This window comes from Leptonychotes weddellii, chromosome 4 (genome assembly GCF_054177405.1).
Source record: "Leptonychotes weddellii isolate Sample4059 chromosome 4, ASM5417740v2, whole genome shotgun sequence".
Classification (NCBI taxonomy): domain Eukaryota; kingdom Metazoa; phylum Chordata; class Mammalia; order Carnivora; family Phocidae; genus Leptonychotes; species Leptonychotes weddellii.
In genome coordinates, this window is record NC_138372.1 from 133,024,579 (window position 1) to 133,034,875 (window position 10,297).

Genomic DNA, 10,297 nt, shown 5'->3' on the forward strand with positions numbered 1-10,297 from the left:
TTTCTCACGGACAGGATGAGTTGGGAAACGTTATACTAATTTTATATAGGAGGACACGGAGATTCAAAGTTAAGCAATTCGCCTAGCACGTAGGTAGGAAGGGACATTGCCATGCTTCCAGCCAGATCTGTCAGAGCCCAAAGACCCAAACCTCTTTTAGCTCTTTCTACGGTACCGTAGGTAGTGTGGGAGCTGCTGAGATACGGATGTAGGCACAGAGAAACAGAGATATGAAAAATGTATATATTGTTTCTACATGCTAAATCCGGGAAGCAACCTTTCCCAAGGTTCTATAGCTATTTGAAGGAAGAGCTAGGATTAAAACCCTTCAGGACAGTCAGAGTCATAAACTCGGCGAATGTTTAAAAGTTACCTTTTGCAACAGAATTAATTTGGTCGTTGTGTATAAACATCATTTTAGAATTGGCTCATTATCCTAATAAACACAAGACATTTTTCTACAGCTTTCAACTGCTTATGTGGTGCGGAGACCCATGGAAATAAATAACAATGGCCGGCTCTAGCATACTGCAATATCAAATAGGTAAATGAATAAATTATTAAGTCTAACTCGGTTTTTGTTTTTTTTTAATCTAGCGAAATGCACATGATCAGCTTGTAAGAGGAGAAATACAGACGATAATGGCGCATTTGGGGATCATTCTCCTCAAGCTCTTCAGCATTCAAGAGTTTTCAAGTACTGGTCCCCAACTTACTCTTCCAGCCTTATCTCCCACTCCCTTCCCACACTCAGTAACGCTGTCTACCCGGACGGACTCTGTACCCTGAGCCTTCCTGCCTCCACTCTTTGGCACTTGCTGCCCACCCCACCCAGCACGAGGCCAGCTGGAATAAATGGACAGTCAATATTTGCATCAGGAAGCTGGAGGGAGGTTGTTCTTCCTCACCTCTACATGTACTACGGGTCATACCTTACCTTCTAGGTCCAAATTGTTCATTGATTTTAAAAGCATTGAATTACTATAAAAAGCTTCTCTCATATGACAGATCCTGTGCTAAGAAGTGGGATAACCAAATAAGGGGTAGAGAGTCTGCCTTCATGGAGTTAGAACCCAAATCCTACTTCCTTCATGAAATCTTTCCTAATTTCCAGCCAGAAGTGTCTTCCTCTCAAAGCCCCTCCTGACTGCATTTTTTTAAATCATTTATTTATATATCTGTGTTATTGCCTGTACTAGAAAACAAAATCCTTCAAGGCAGAGGCCTTATTTTTAAAAGTTTTTTGAGCCTCTCACAGTTTGTCAGGCGATGCTTTGCATATATTAATCCCTCAACAGATGTTTGTTAAATTCTAAAACATTTTAATTATGTAACAGTGATACCCTATGAATTTGTCCAATCTATAAGAGCTTTCGGAATAAACATAATATGTTCAAGGAAACTAATTTGAGATTTAAAGATTTGTTTTGGTGCAAAGTAATAAATTTTTATTGTCGATGAAAAGGGTCTCTTCTCTTTTAAATACACTAACAGATTTCTGCTCAGTAAATAGGTTAAAAACTGGCTGATACATATCATCTGTTCTTAAACTGATTTTTTAGTGCTTTTAATCTCCCAAAGACATATACATTGAATGATAGAAAAACAAATAAAAATAAGATAAATGACTTATTTTAGTCAGATGCTCAGACAGGCCACCATCTGGGATGTTTTAAGGAATCTGAAAAGTGAAAGTAGCAATGCACTTATCCTTTATTTTGTCATTTACACTTAGTCTTATCCCTCACAGAGAGGTTTCCAGTGGGAAGTAGAAGTAATTGCTTTTTCCACCGCCATGCCTAGGGTTCCATGACTCATTTGTAGATTGATGTACCCCACGGTGCAGCTGTTGGGAGCACGGACCCTGGAGTTCGACCAGCTGGCTCCTCCACCGACTTGTGTCTACTCAACCACAAAGCAAGGATGATCAGAGTACTTACCTGTGAGGTTTATGAGGTTCAATGAGTTCATATTTTGAACAGTTTGTTAAATAAAAATTCATCCAGCCACCCCCATGTGCTTCGTCTGAACTTTGAACATTGTCCTACAGGACGTCTCCTTTCATAGTCCCTGGCTTTCAGTGGCCCAGATAACGAGACTGCTCAAGAAGCAGCCTTCCCAGCAACGTCCTCACGACCAAGTGAAGCAGTGAGGCAAAGCCTTTATACCCGTGCATCCAGGCAAACCGCGCTACTGCAGGGATTATGCCAGAAGGGGACTTTAGCCTCTCAAACAAGTCTTGCTTCTATTTCCTTTTTGCATGGACATAATTCCACTAATGACTATCACATCCTGGATCATACTATTGCTGGAGGGAAAGCATAGTTTATAACTGAAACTGCCTAAAACCACCAAGCCACACACACTTGATAGATTTCCTCATGAACACTACTTGGAAAAGGATTGGAGCACATTTCTAGATAATTCAGTGACATTCTATCTGAACTACCTGAAAAGGTTGAATACAACCATGTGCTTGGAATGTGTGCTATTTGTTGGGGTTTCCCTCAGGCACAAGGACTAAATTCAGACAGTTTCTATGGCAACTATCTGAGAGGCCAAGCACATCCTTAGCAACACAGGTCAAAGGTTTTTTGAGGGGCGGGGGGGGGGGGGGGGGCGGATTTTTGAAAAGCCACCACCACTTGCTTTTAACCGTGAACCACTGACAAATACAGAATCAGGGCTGCTGGCCTTGTTGCTTCAGGCTGATTCACCACAGCCCACAAAACACACATCCCCCCACACCCTGCATCTGTGTCCAGCTGGAACAACAATGCAAAGGCAGCTAACACTTACTGAAAACAATTTGTCACGCACCTGCTAAGACTTCTATATGCATTACCTTATTGATTTCTCATAAGAACCCTATGAAGCAGGTATTATTAAAATCTACCTCTTAGCAAAATTCAAAAGATGAGGGTCAAAGAAGTCGAGAGACTTGCCCAAGATCACACTGCCTGGCTCATTCTATACTTATGCTCTTATTCATAAACATAATAAGACATCTAGTATCACTTCATCCATTACACATCTTCCCAAAAATTCAAAAAAGTTTTTCTTTTTTCTTTTTCTTTTTTTGAAAGAGAGAGACAAAGATAATGGGAGTAGGGGAGGGGCAGAGAGAGAGGGAGAGAATCTCAAGCAGACTCCACGTTCATGGCAGAGCCCGACACGGTGCTCAATTTCACGACCCTGAGATCATGACCTAAGCAAAAATTAAGAGCGGGATGTTTAACCAACCGAGCTACCCAGGAGCCCCATTTTTTTATTTTATTTATTTATTTATTTATTTATTTATTTGAGAGAGCACGAGCAGTGGGGCAGAGGGAGAGGGACAAGCTGGCTCCCCACTGAGGAGGGGAAATTTGAATACAGAGACACACAGGGAGGGAAGACAATGTGGACACATGGGACAAGATGGCCATCTACAAGTAGAATGGAGGGGCCCCACACAGACCCTTATGGCCTTCTGAAGGAACCAACCCCACGGACACCTTGACTTTGGATGTCCAGCCTCTAGAACTATGAGACAATACATTTCTGTTGTTCAAGCAACCCCATCTGTGGTGCTTTGTTATGCCAGCCCATCAATTTAAATACCCCAAGGAACACTGGTTTTGACTGAGAAAGGCACCGCCATTCCAGAATAGAGGTGGCCTCCAGCAAGGCTATGTTCAGTTAGCACACAGGCAGTGCCCACAGCATCTCAGGGGTCCACTCGAAGCTTGATTAATTCTCCTGCTGGGGTCCATTTCCTCCAAGAGGCATTTTTAGACACTCTTGTCATTTCCCCATTTATCTGAGTAAGGACATGTAATTTCTAGGTCCCAGGTCTCCAAACCTTCAATAACTCAACACACAAGCATCGATTTCTCCCCCTTGCAAAAAGCTCAGTGATAGGCAAACCTTAAATAGAGTTAGTCATCGCTCATCCTTTAAAAAAAAAAAAAAAGGCATTAAGGTCTTTGAATTCAAATAATTTTCCCTGCTCAAAGGTTGAACTATGCATTTCCAAAGAACAAAGAAAGTGCAGGAGGAGAGGACTAGAAAATTCGTTTTCAAATATCATAGGTGATGTGGGCAGGAAAGGATGTGACTAGAATTCATAATACCGCCAGGACCAAACAGTGCTACATACCCTGTGTGCCCTTTATCATGCCTCTGCACTGTACATTGCTAAGAGCAGCATAAATTATAAAGCAAGGCCAGATATGAATAAAGATCAGATTAAAAGCCTGCTCGCACCGTTGCTCAGCAAGTAACGTTCAGATCAATCATGCCCATCTTTTCGGTCTCGCTCGCAAATCTCTGGCACCACATTTCTTCAGGTTTAGAAAAATCACAGGAAGATCTGACCGATTTGCAATCTTGACAAATTAGGGACCCAATTAAAGTGGCCAGTAATAAGCTAGAAATAAACAGGCAGGCATAAAAGCAAGGCTGCTGCCTCGTATTTCAGACTGATTTAGGAGGAAGGAAGGAAGACAAGGAGGGATGGATGTCCCCCACCCCAACACACAAATATAAGCACTCTGGTCTCTCACTAAGCTTTTGTAATGTAGATATGCCGATCTTTCAGTATATGCAAATCTGGATTTACACACATACAAAACTGAGGGTGATTATTTGTTGTATCGATGGCTTCATGGTCAGATGAATGGGCTCATGAGAGATACATGCCCCCCCCCCCACAGGACTTAAAAAGTTTTAAGTCTATACGATCAATTTAAATACAAATTACTACCATAATTATTCTTATTAAAGAAAAAATGAGCTCTAAGGAATATTTTGAGATCTGTGTTTAAGCTTATTCCTGGCTAGCCTTCATTCCACCCAACACTCCCCAGAAGTGAGTAAAGGAAGGGGGAGCTCCCCTCAGAGCCACACACAGTGCCCAGCGCTGAATGAAAGGCGGGGGCGGGGGGAGGTGACAGGGAAGGGAGGCCTCCTCATGAAGCAGGTGGCTATCTAGCCAGGGTGCTTCCCTGACGTCTGGAGCAGGCAGGCAGCAAGCATGTCAGCGCTGAATGCCCTGTGGTATCCAGGTTTACACCTCAGAAACCCCAGGAGGAAGGGAGGGAAGAGTTTGCTTTCGTTCATATCTGTCAGAACATCATAAGGGCCTTCCCTGGCCTAAAGAGGAGCATAGGAATCACTATTTCTCATAAAAGATGGCTTAATTATTTTTGACAAAGTATTTCCTCATGTATTATACAACAGTTATCTGTGTCTTATAAAGCATACAGATCAGCATTTTGTCAAGATAATAAAATCACACATTCTGTCCTTAGAAATTCAGTATGAGGTAAATCTGAATTAGATTTCATCCCATCGGGTTTAGACACAGAGATTAAAACAAAACAAAACAAAAATCCCCCAAACACTTGCTGTAATACTAGCTCATTTATAAAGTAGCCTGGAGGCAAGGATTCTCATGACAAAAATGTACAGTTATGCAGTGTGGCAGGTTCACTTCTAATCCCTGTAGTAAGATCATAATTGACAATTGTGGCGGGCAAGTGAGTCAAAGAAAAATTAATTTAATTCTATCTTCATAAAGAATACCATGCCACTATGATATCTCACTCATGAGTTAGTTTTCTTTAGTTGAAAAAAAAAATTTTTTTTTAATTAGCTAGTATTTTATGAGCATTTACTAAGTTAAGCACTCTGGACAACTTATTTCATTTAAATATCACAACAGTCGTGTAAGGTAGGTCCTGTCATCATCCTACAGGGAAGGAAACGGAGCTCAGAGAGGTTGAGGACAGGGTGCCTATCTGACTGCAGAGACCATGCACAGAACCCTCCCTGTGAGGAAGAGGTGTTCATCCTTAGTTTAAACATTCTTTTTTTTTTTTTTTAAAGATTTTATTTATTTATTTGACAGAAAGAGACACAGCAAGAGAGGGAACACAAGCAGGGGGAGTGGGAGAGAGAGAGAAGCAGGCTTCCCGCGGAGCAGGGAGCCCGATGTGGGGCTCGATCCCAGGACCCTGGGATCATGACCTGAGCCAAAGGCAGACCCTTAACGACTGAGCCACCCAGGTGCCCCTAGTTTAAACATTCTTAAAGAGCACAAATCTACCATTTTGACTTCTCTTTGTCTCTTCCGCAAGAACACAAGTCTTAATGTTTGCAGATAATTAAAATATGGTAAGAAATTATTGATTCAGACTATCAGAGAAGAGAGAATTCAGTCTGTTAGTCTTCCAGAATCTTTTAAGAGAAATTGAGTTTTCTTTGTGCCATATACACAATAAGCAGGTATAGCTTGGGCTGTTATATATGTTTAAGTGAAAAATCAACTTTTTAAAATATGTCAACCACCAAGTAAATATGTTTTTATTACATTTATATTTAATGTACCTCTGTAAACATTTCTGTTTGTTCTCCCAAGTAACAGATAGACAGATATTCCTGTAACAAACTAAGCTACTTTTCTCTTGTTGAATCAATGAGTAGACCACAGAATGAGTCCCAATCTAGGTTCGAGACCAGGGATTTCTGAATGAATCCAATTTTATGCCAACAATTAAATCTCTTTATGCCTATCCATGTAAACTAAGACCCATAAAAGCACTTGTTTGTTGGCCTTTGGAGAGACGGGCCTGATGATTCATGCTCAGCTTTCCTTCTCAGAGTCATCTCTCTTAATGTGGAAGAAAAGTGGGGGCACATTCTCCTTTCCAGAGAGTTCTTTTGACAACTGAATAGGAAGTTGAGTTTCTGCCACCATATATTTTGCTTTTTATAAAAAAAGGGAGGGGGGTGCCTGGATGGCTCAGTTAGTTGAGCGTCCCACTCTTGATTTGGGCTCATTTATAAATGTCATGATTTCAGGGTGCTGGAATTGGTCGGACTCCATGCTCAGCAGGGAGTCTGCTTGAAGATTCCCAACTCTCCCTCTGCCCCTCTTCCCATTCTCATGCTCTCTGTCTCTCTAAAGTAAATGAATAAAATTTTTAAGAAGAAGAGGAGGAGGAGGAAGAAGAAGAAGGGAGGAGGCACAGGAAATGCAAACTTCACCTGGAACAACAGTGACTTTTCCCAGGGGTCATCTAGGCAAGTTTCAAAGGATGCCACACCCACCCCTCACCAGAAGACTTATCCAGTTGTCCCTTAAACAACTCAAGGGTTAGGGGCACTAAAGCCCTGTGCAGTCAAAAATCTGCATAAAACTTCTGACTCTCTGAAACCTTAACAACTAATAGCCAGCCTGCTGTTGACAGGCAGTCCTACTAATAACATAACCAGTCAATTAACACATATTTTCTATGTTATATGTATTACATATTGTATTCTTACAACAAAGTAAGCTGGAGAAAAGAAAATCTCCATCTCCCTCATGACCCTGAGATCATGACCTGAGCTGAAATCAAGAGTCTGACATTTAACCAACTGAGCCACCCAGTTACCCCTAACACTTGAACTTTCTAAAGGAGAGAGCTAACATTCATTGAACATCTACCACATGGCAAGCAATATTCCGAACTTTTTACAAGCGTGTCTAATTTAGTCTCACAACTACTTGGTTAGGCAAGTATCTCCATTTTATAGATGAGAAAATTAAGGTTCAGGGAGCTTAAGCAATCTGCTCAGTGCTCGCTGGCTGGTAAATGATGAAACTGGCCTAACCCATCTGCCCAACCCTGAAGACTCATAAACTCTACACCCTGCAATCTGCAATAAACCCTCACTCAGCAAAAGACACTTCATTTCCTGGTGAGAGCTGAATATTGTCCATTTTCCTTGTCACCTAAATGTGCTTTCTTTTTCTTTTAAACTATTTTTCACTTGCTATCTAAGTTTTTAAAGAAAAATAAAAACAAGAAAATATCAGAGGCTGCACTGCCTTCCTAATCTCCTCCTGAGCATCCCCCATCACAGAGAGCATCTGTCCCCAGAAAGTCACCCATAATAAAGAAAAAAACCAAGACCAAGGCAGAGACTGGACCTTTGAAGACACAATAAACTGTACACAACTTGACATCTCAAAATGATCACTTGTTAGCAAATGGTACATCCACCAACAAGCTGGAAAGAAGCATCAAAAGCTGACCAACACACACAGCAAGTCTTGCTCTCCCAATTGGGAAGGCAGGTCTGTCTCTCAGTTTTTTTTGTTTTGTTTTGTTTTTTTTTAAAGATTTTATTTATTTATTTGAGACAGAGAGAATGAGAGACAGAGAGCATGAGAGGGAGGAGGGTCAGAGGGAGAAGCAGACTCCCTGCCGAGCAGGGAGCCCGATGCGGGACTCGATCCCGGGACTCCAGGATCATGACCTGAGCCGAAGGCAGTCGCTTAACCAACTGAGCCACCCAGGTGCCCCTGTCTCTCAGTTTTCAAGTCTTACATTCAATACTTTTAAGAAAGGGTTTCTTGTCTCCTATGCATTTCCCCTCCCCCACTGTGTCCCAGACAGTCCTAACAATCCTAAATTGAATCTCATTCTCTGAGAAATAGATAGAATGTTCATTTGTGGAAGACCACATCTGAGAGATGACACTTTGTAAGAATGAGATTCCAACTCTGATTTTTAGAATACAGAGCCCCAGAGCATCTTAGGACTAGGCACTTTTATATTTTAATCACAAAGAGTGGGTATAACACTCATTTAAACAACCCCAACTCCATCATTCCTTTATTTCCACTGTCAACCTTGATCCAACAAAAGTCACTTCGTTAAATAAATTTATAGAATGGGGAGTCTAGTGAAAAGAAACCAAAAAGAAACTATGCTCCATAAGCAAATCTTATCACACCGAGAATAAACTTCCCTCCCCTTCCCAGCCACATAGCACCCTTCAAGGAATAAATTTGTCCAGCAACTTCTTAAGTACTCCCCCTCCACCATCTATTTTGTCATTCTTGAAGAAGTACATTATCAACATAGTTAAGACATGTCAACCCTTACCTTTCCGTAAGTAAATAACAAAATGGTTGTTAAAAGTTATTTTCTTCCATTCAGCTGTTGAGACTCTTGCTGGGGCCTGAGAATCTCCCCGGAGAACACTTCCTTTGCACTGCTCTGCTTCCCCAGCCTCTCCCTTCACCTTCAGTCAAACATTAACCATCAACTGGTTTTATTGATTCTCAGGAGCCATCAGATGTCATAAAAGATATCATTATAATCACTACAGAAAAGAAGTGGGTTTGTACCAAAAGAAGCTAATTCACACCCAATACATCTCCAAGCAGGTGTCTGAACTTTTGAATGCACAGAAGTAAATTAGAGGACAAAAGGAAGTTATAGTGGGAAAACGTTCTATGTATTCACCTGCCTTTAGAGTTTTAGCTCCATGACATCAAGACAGTTTGTCCATATTTTGTACACCTGACATTTAGCATAGTGTCTGCATAGAAGACACAATTAACAAATATTTGTAAATTCCATCTCAAACACAGAGCGCAGGGCACGACGTCTGAGCAATGACGCAGTTCACTGATAACGACTGGAGAGACGTAAGAAATAACTCAGAAGGTGTAGCCAAAGATGCAAACTGGGGGTGCCTGCTTCTGAAGTTCAAGGGTCCTCTTCAAAGTCTGCATGAAACAACCAGTTGTCACCTTCCCCCCAAACACACACAAGTCCTTCACAATTCTGAGAATAGATTTACCTATAAAGCAAGTTACTTACACTCAAAATGAGGTTTCCAATTAAACAAAGCCAATAGCCCCAGATTTCTGAAGTCAAGGTGTCCTTGAGACTGATTTCTGATTCCCATCTCTCAGTCACTCTGGAAATCCACACTGGAGAATCAATGTCACTTTTGTGTCAAATGTGTCACACTTCATCCTGTTTCTGTTGACCTTCTGATATTCATTTCTGGGCTCCTCCTGAGCTGTGTTGTGCTTTCCATTTGTCTCTAGGTGTGCATCTAGCATAGTGAAAGAACAAGAGCACAACCCACTGTCTAGATGGACTTCTTCCTTCTCAGATAGATCCCTTAAGAAGCCCAGGATTGCTCTAAGCCTCATTTATCTCGAGAACCTTGAAAGTGAAACCATCTCATCATACGCCAGTGGTTTAGCATGCTCAGTGGATCAGCAGGGCTAGGAAAAGTCCTTTTCCTTTGTCTGACAGCCAACATAACTGTTTAAGGAAATGAGGTCAGTGAGGCTAAGCAATTCTCAAATTCACAACACCTCTGCCCTCCCATTAGTTAAATAAAAGGAACTTGTTCTATAAAATCAAATAGCTTCCCTTGTATGTTTCACTTCCTGAAATCAATGACAAGACTCTCACTGGCATTGTTCTAAAAGGAGTTTGCTTCTTTACAAACTTTTAAA

General features: G+C 41.4%; 1 protein-coding gene across 3 annotated transcripts in view; it reads right to left on the reverse strand.

Moving 5' to 3' along the window:
- The window catches only part of CDH17 (cadherin 17), a 66,087-nt gene extending 56,424 nt beyond the window's left edge, over positions 1 to 9,663 (reverse strand). Inside the window, exon 1 of one of the 3 annotated variants that reach the window (XM_081816249.1) lies at positions 9,645 to 9,663. The gene's annotated coding sequence lies outside the window, so the exon portion shown is untranslated. Of the gene's footprint in view, positions 1 to 1,729; positions 1,749 to 8,921; positions 9,039 to 9,644 lie in introns of those variants that run through there. The other 2 variants (XM_081816246.1, XM_081816248.1) reach the window with 2 other exon arrangements.
- Between the last annotated feature and the right edge of the window lie 634 nt (positions 9,664 to 10,297).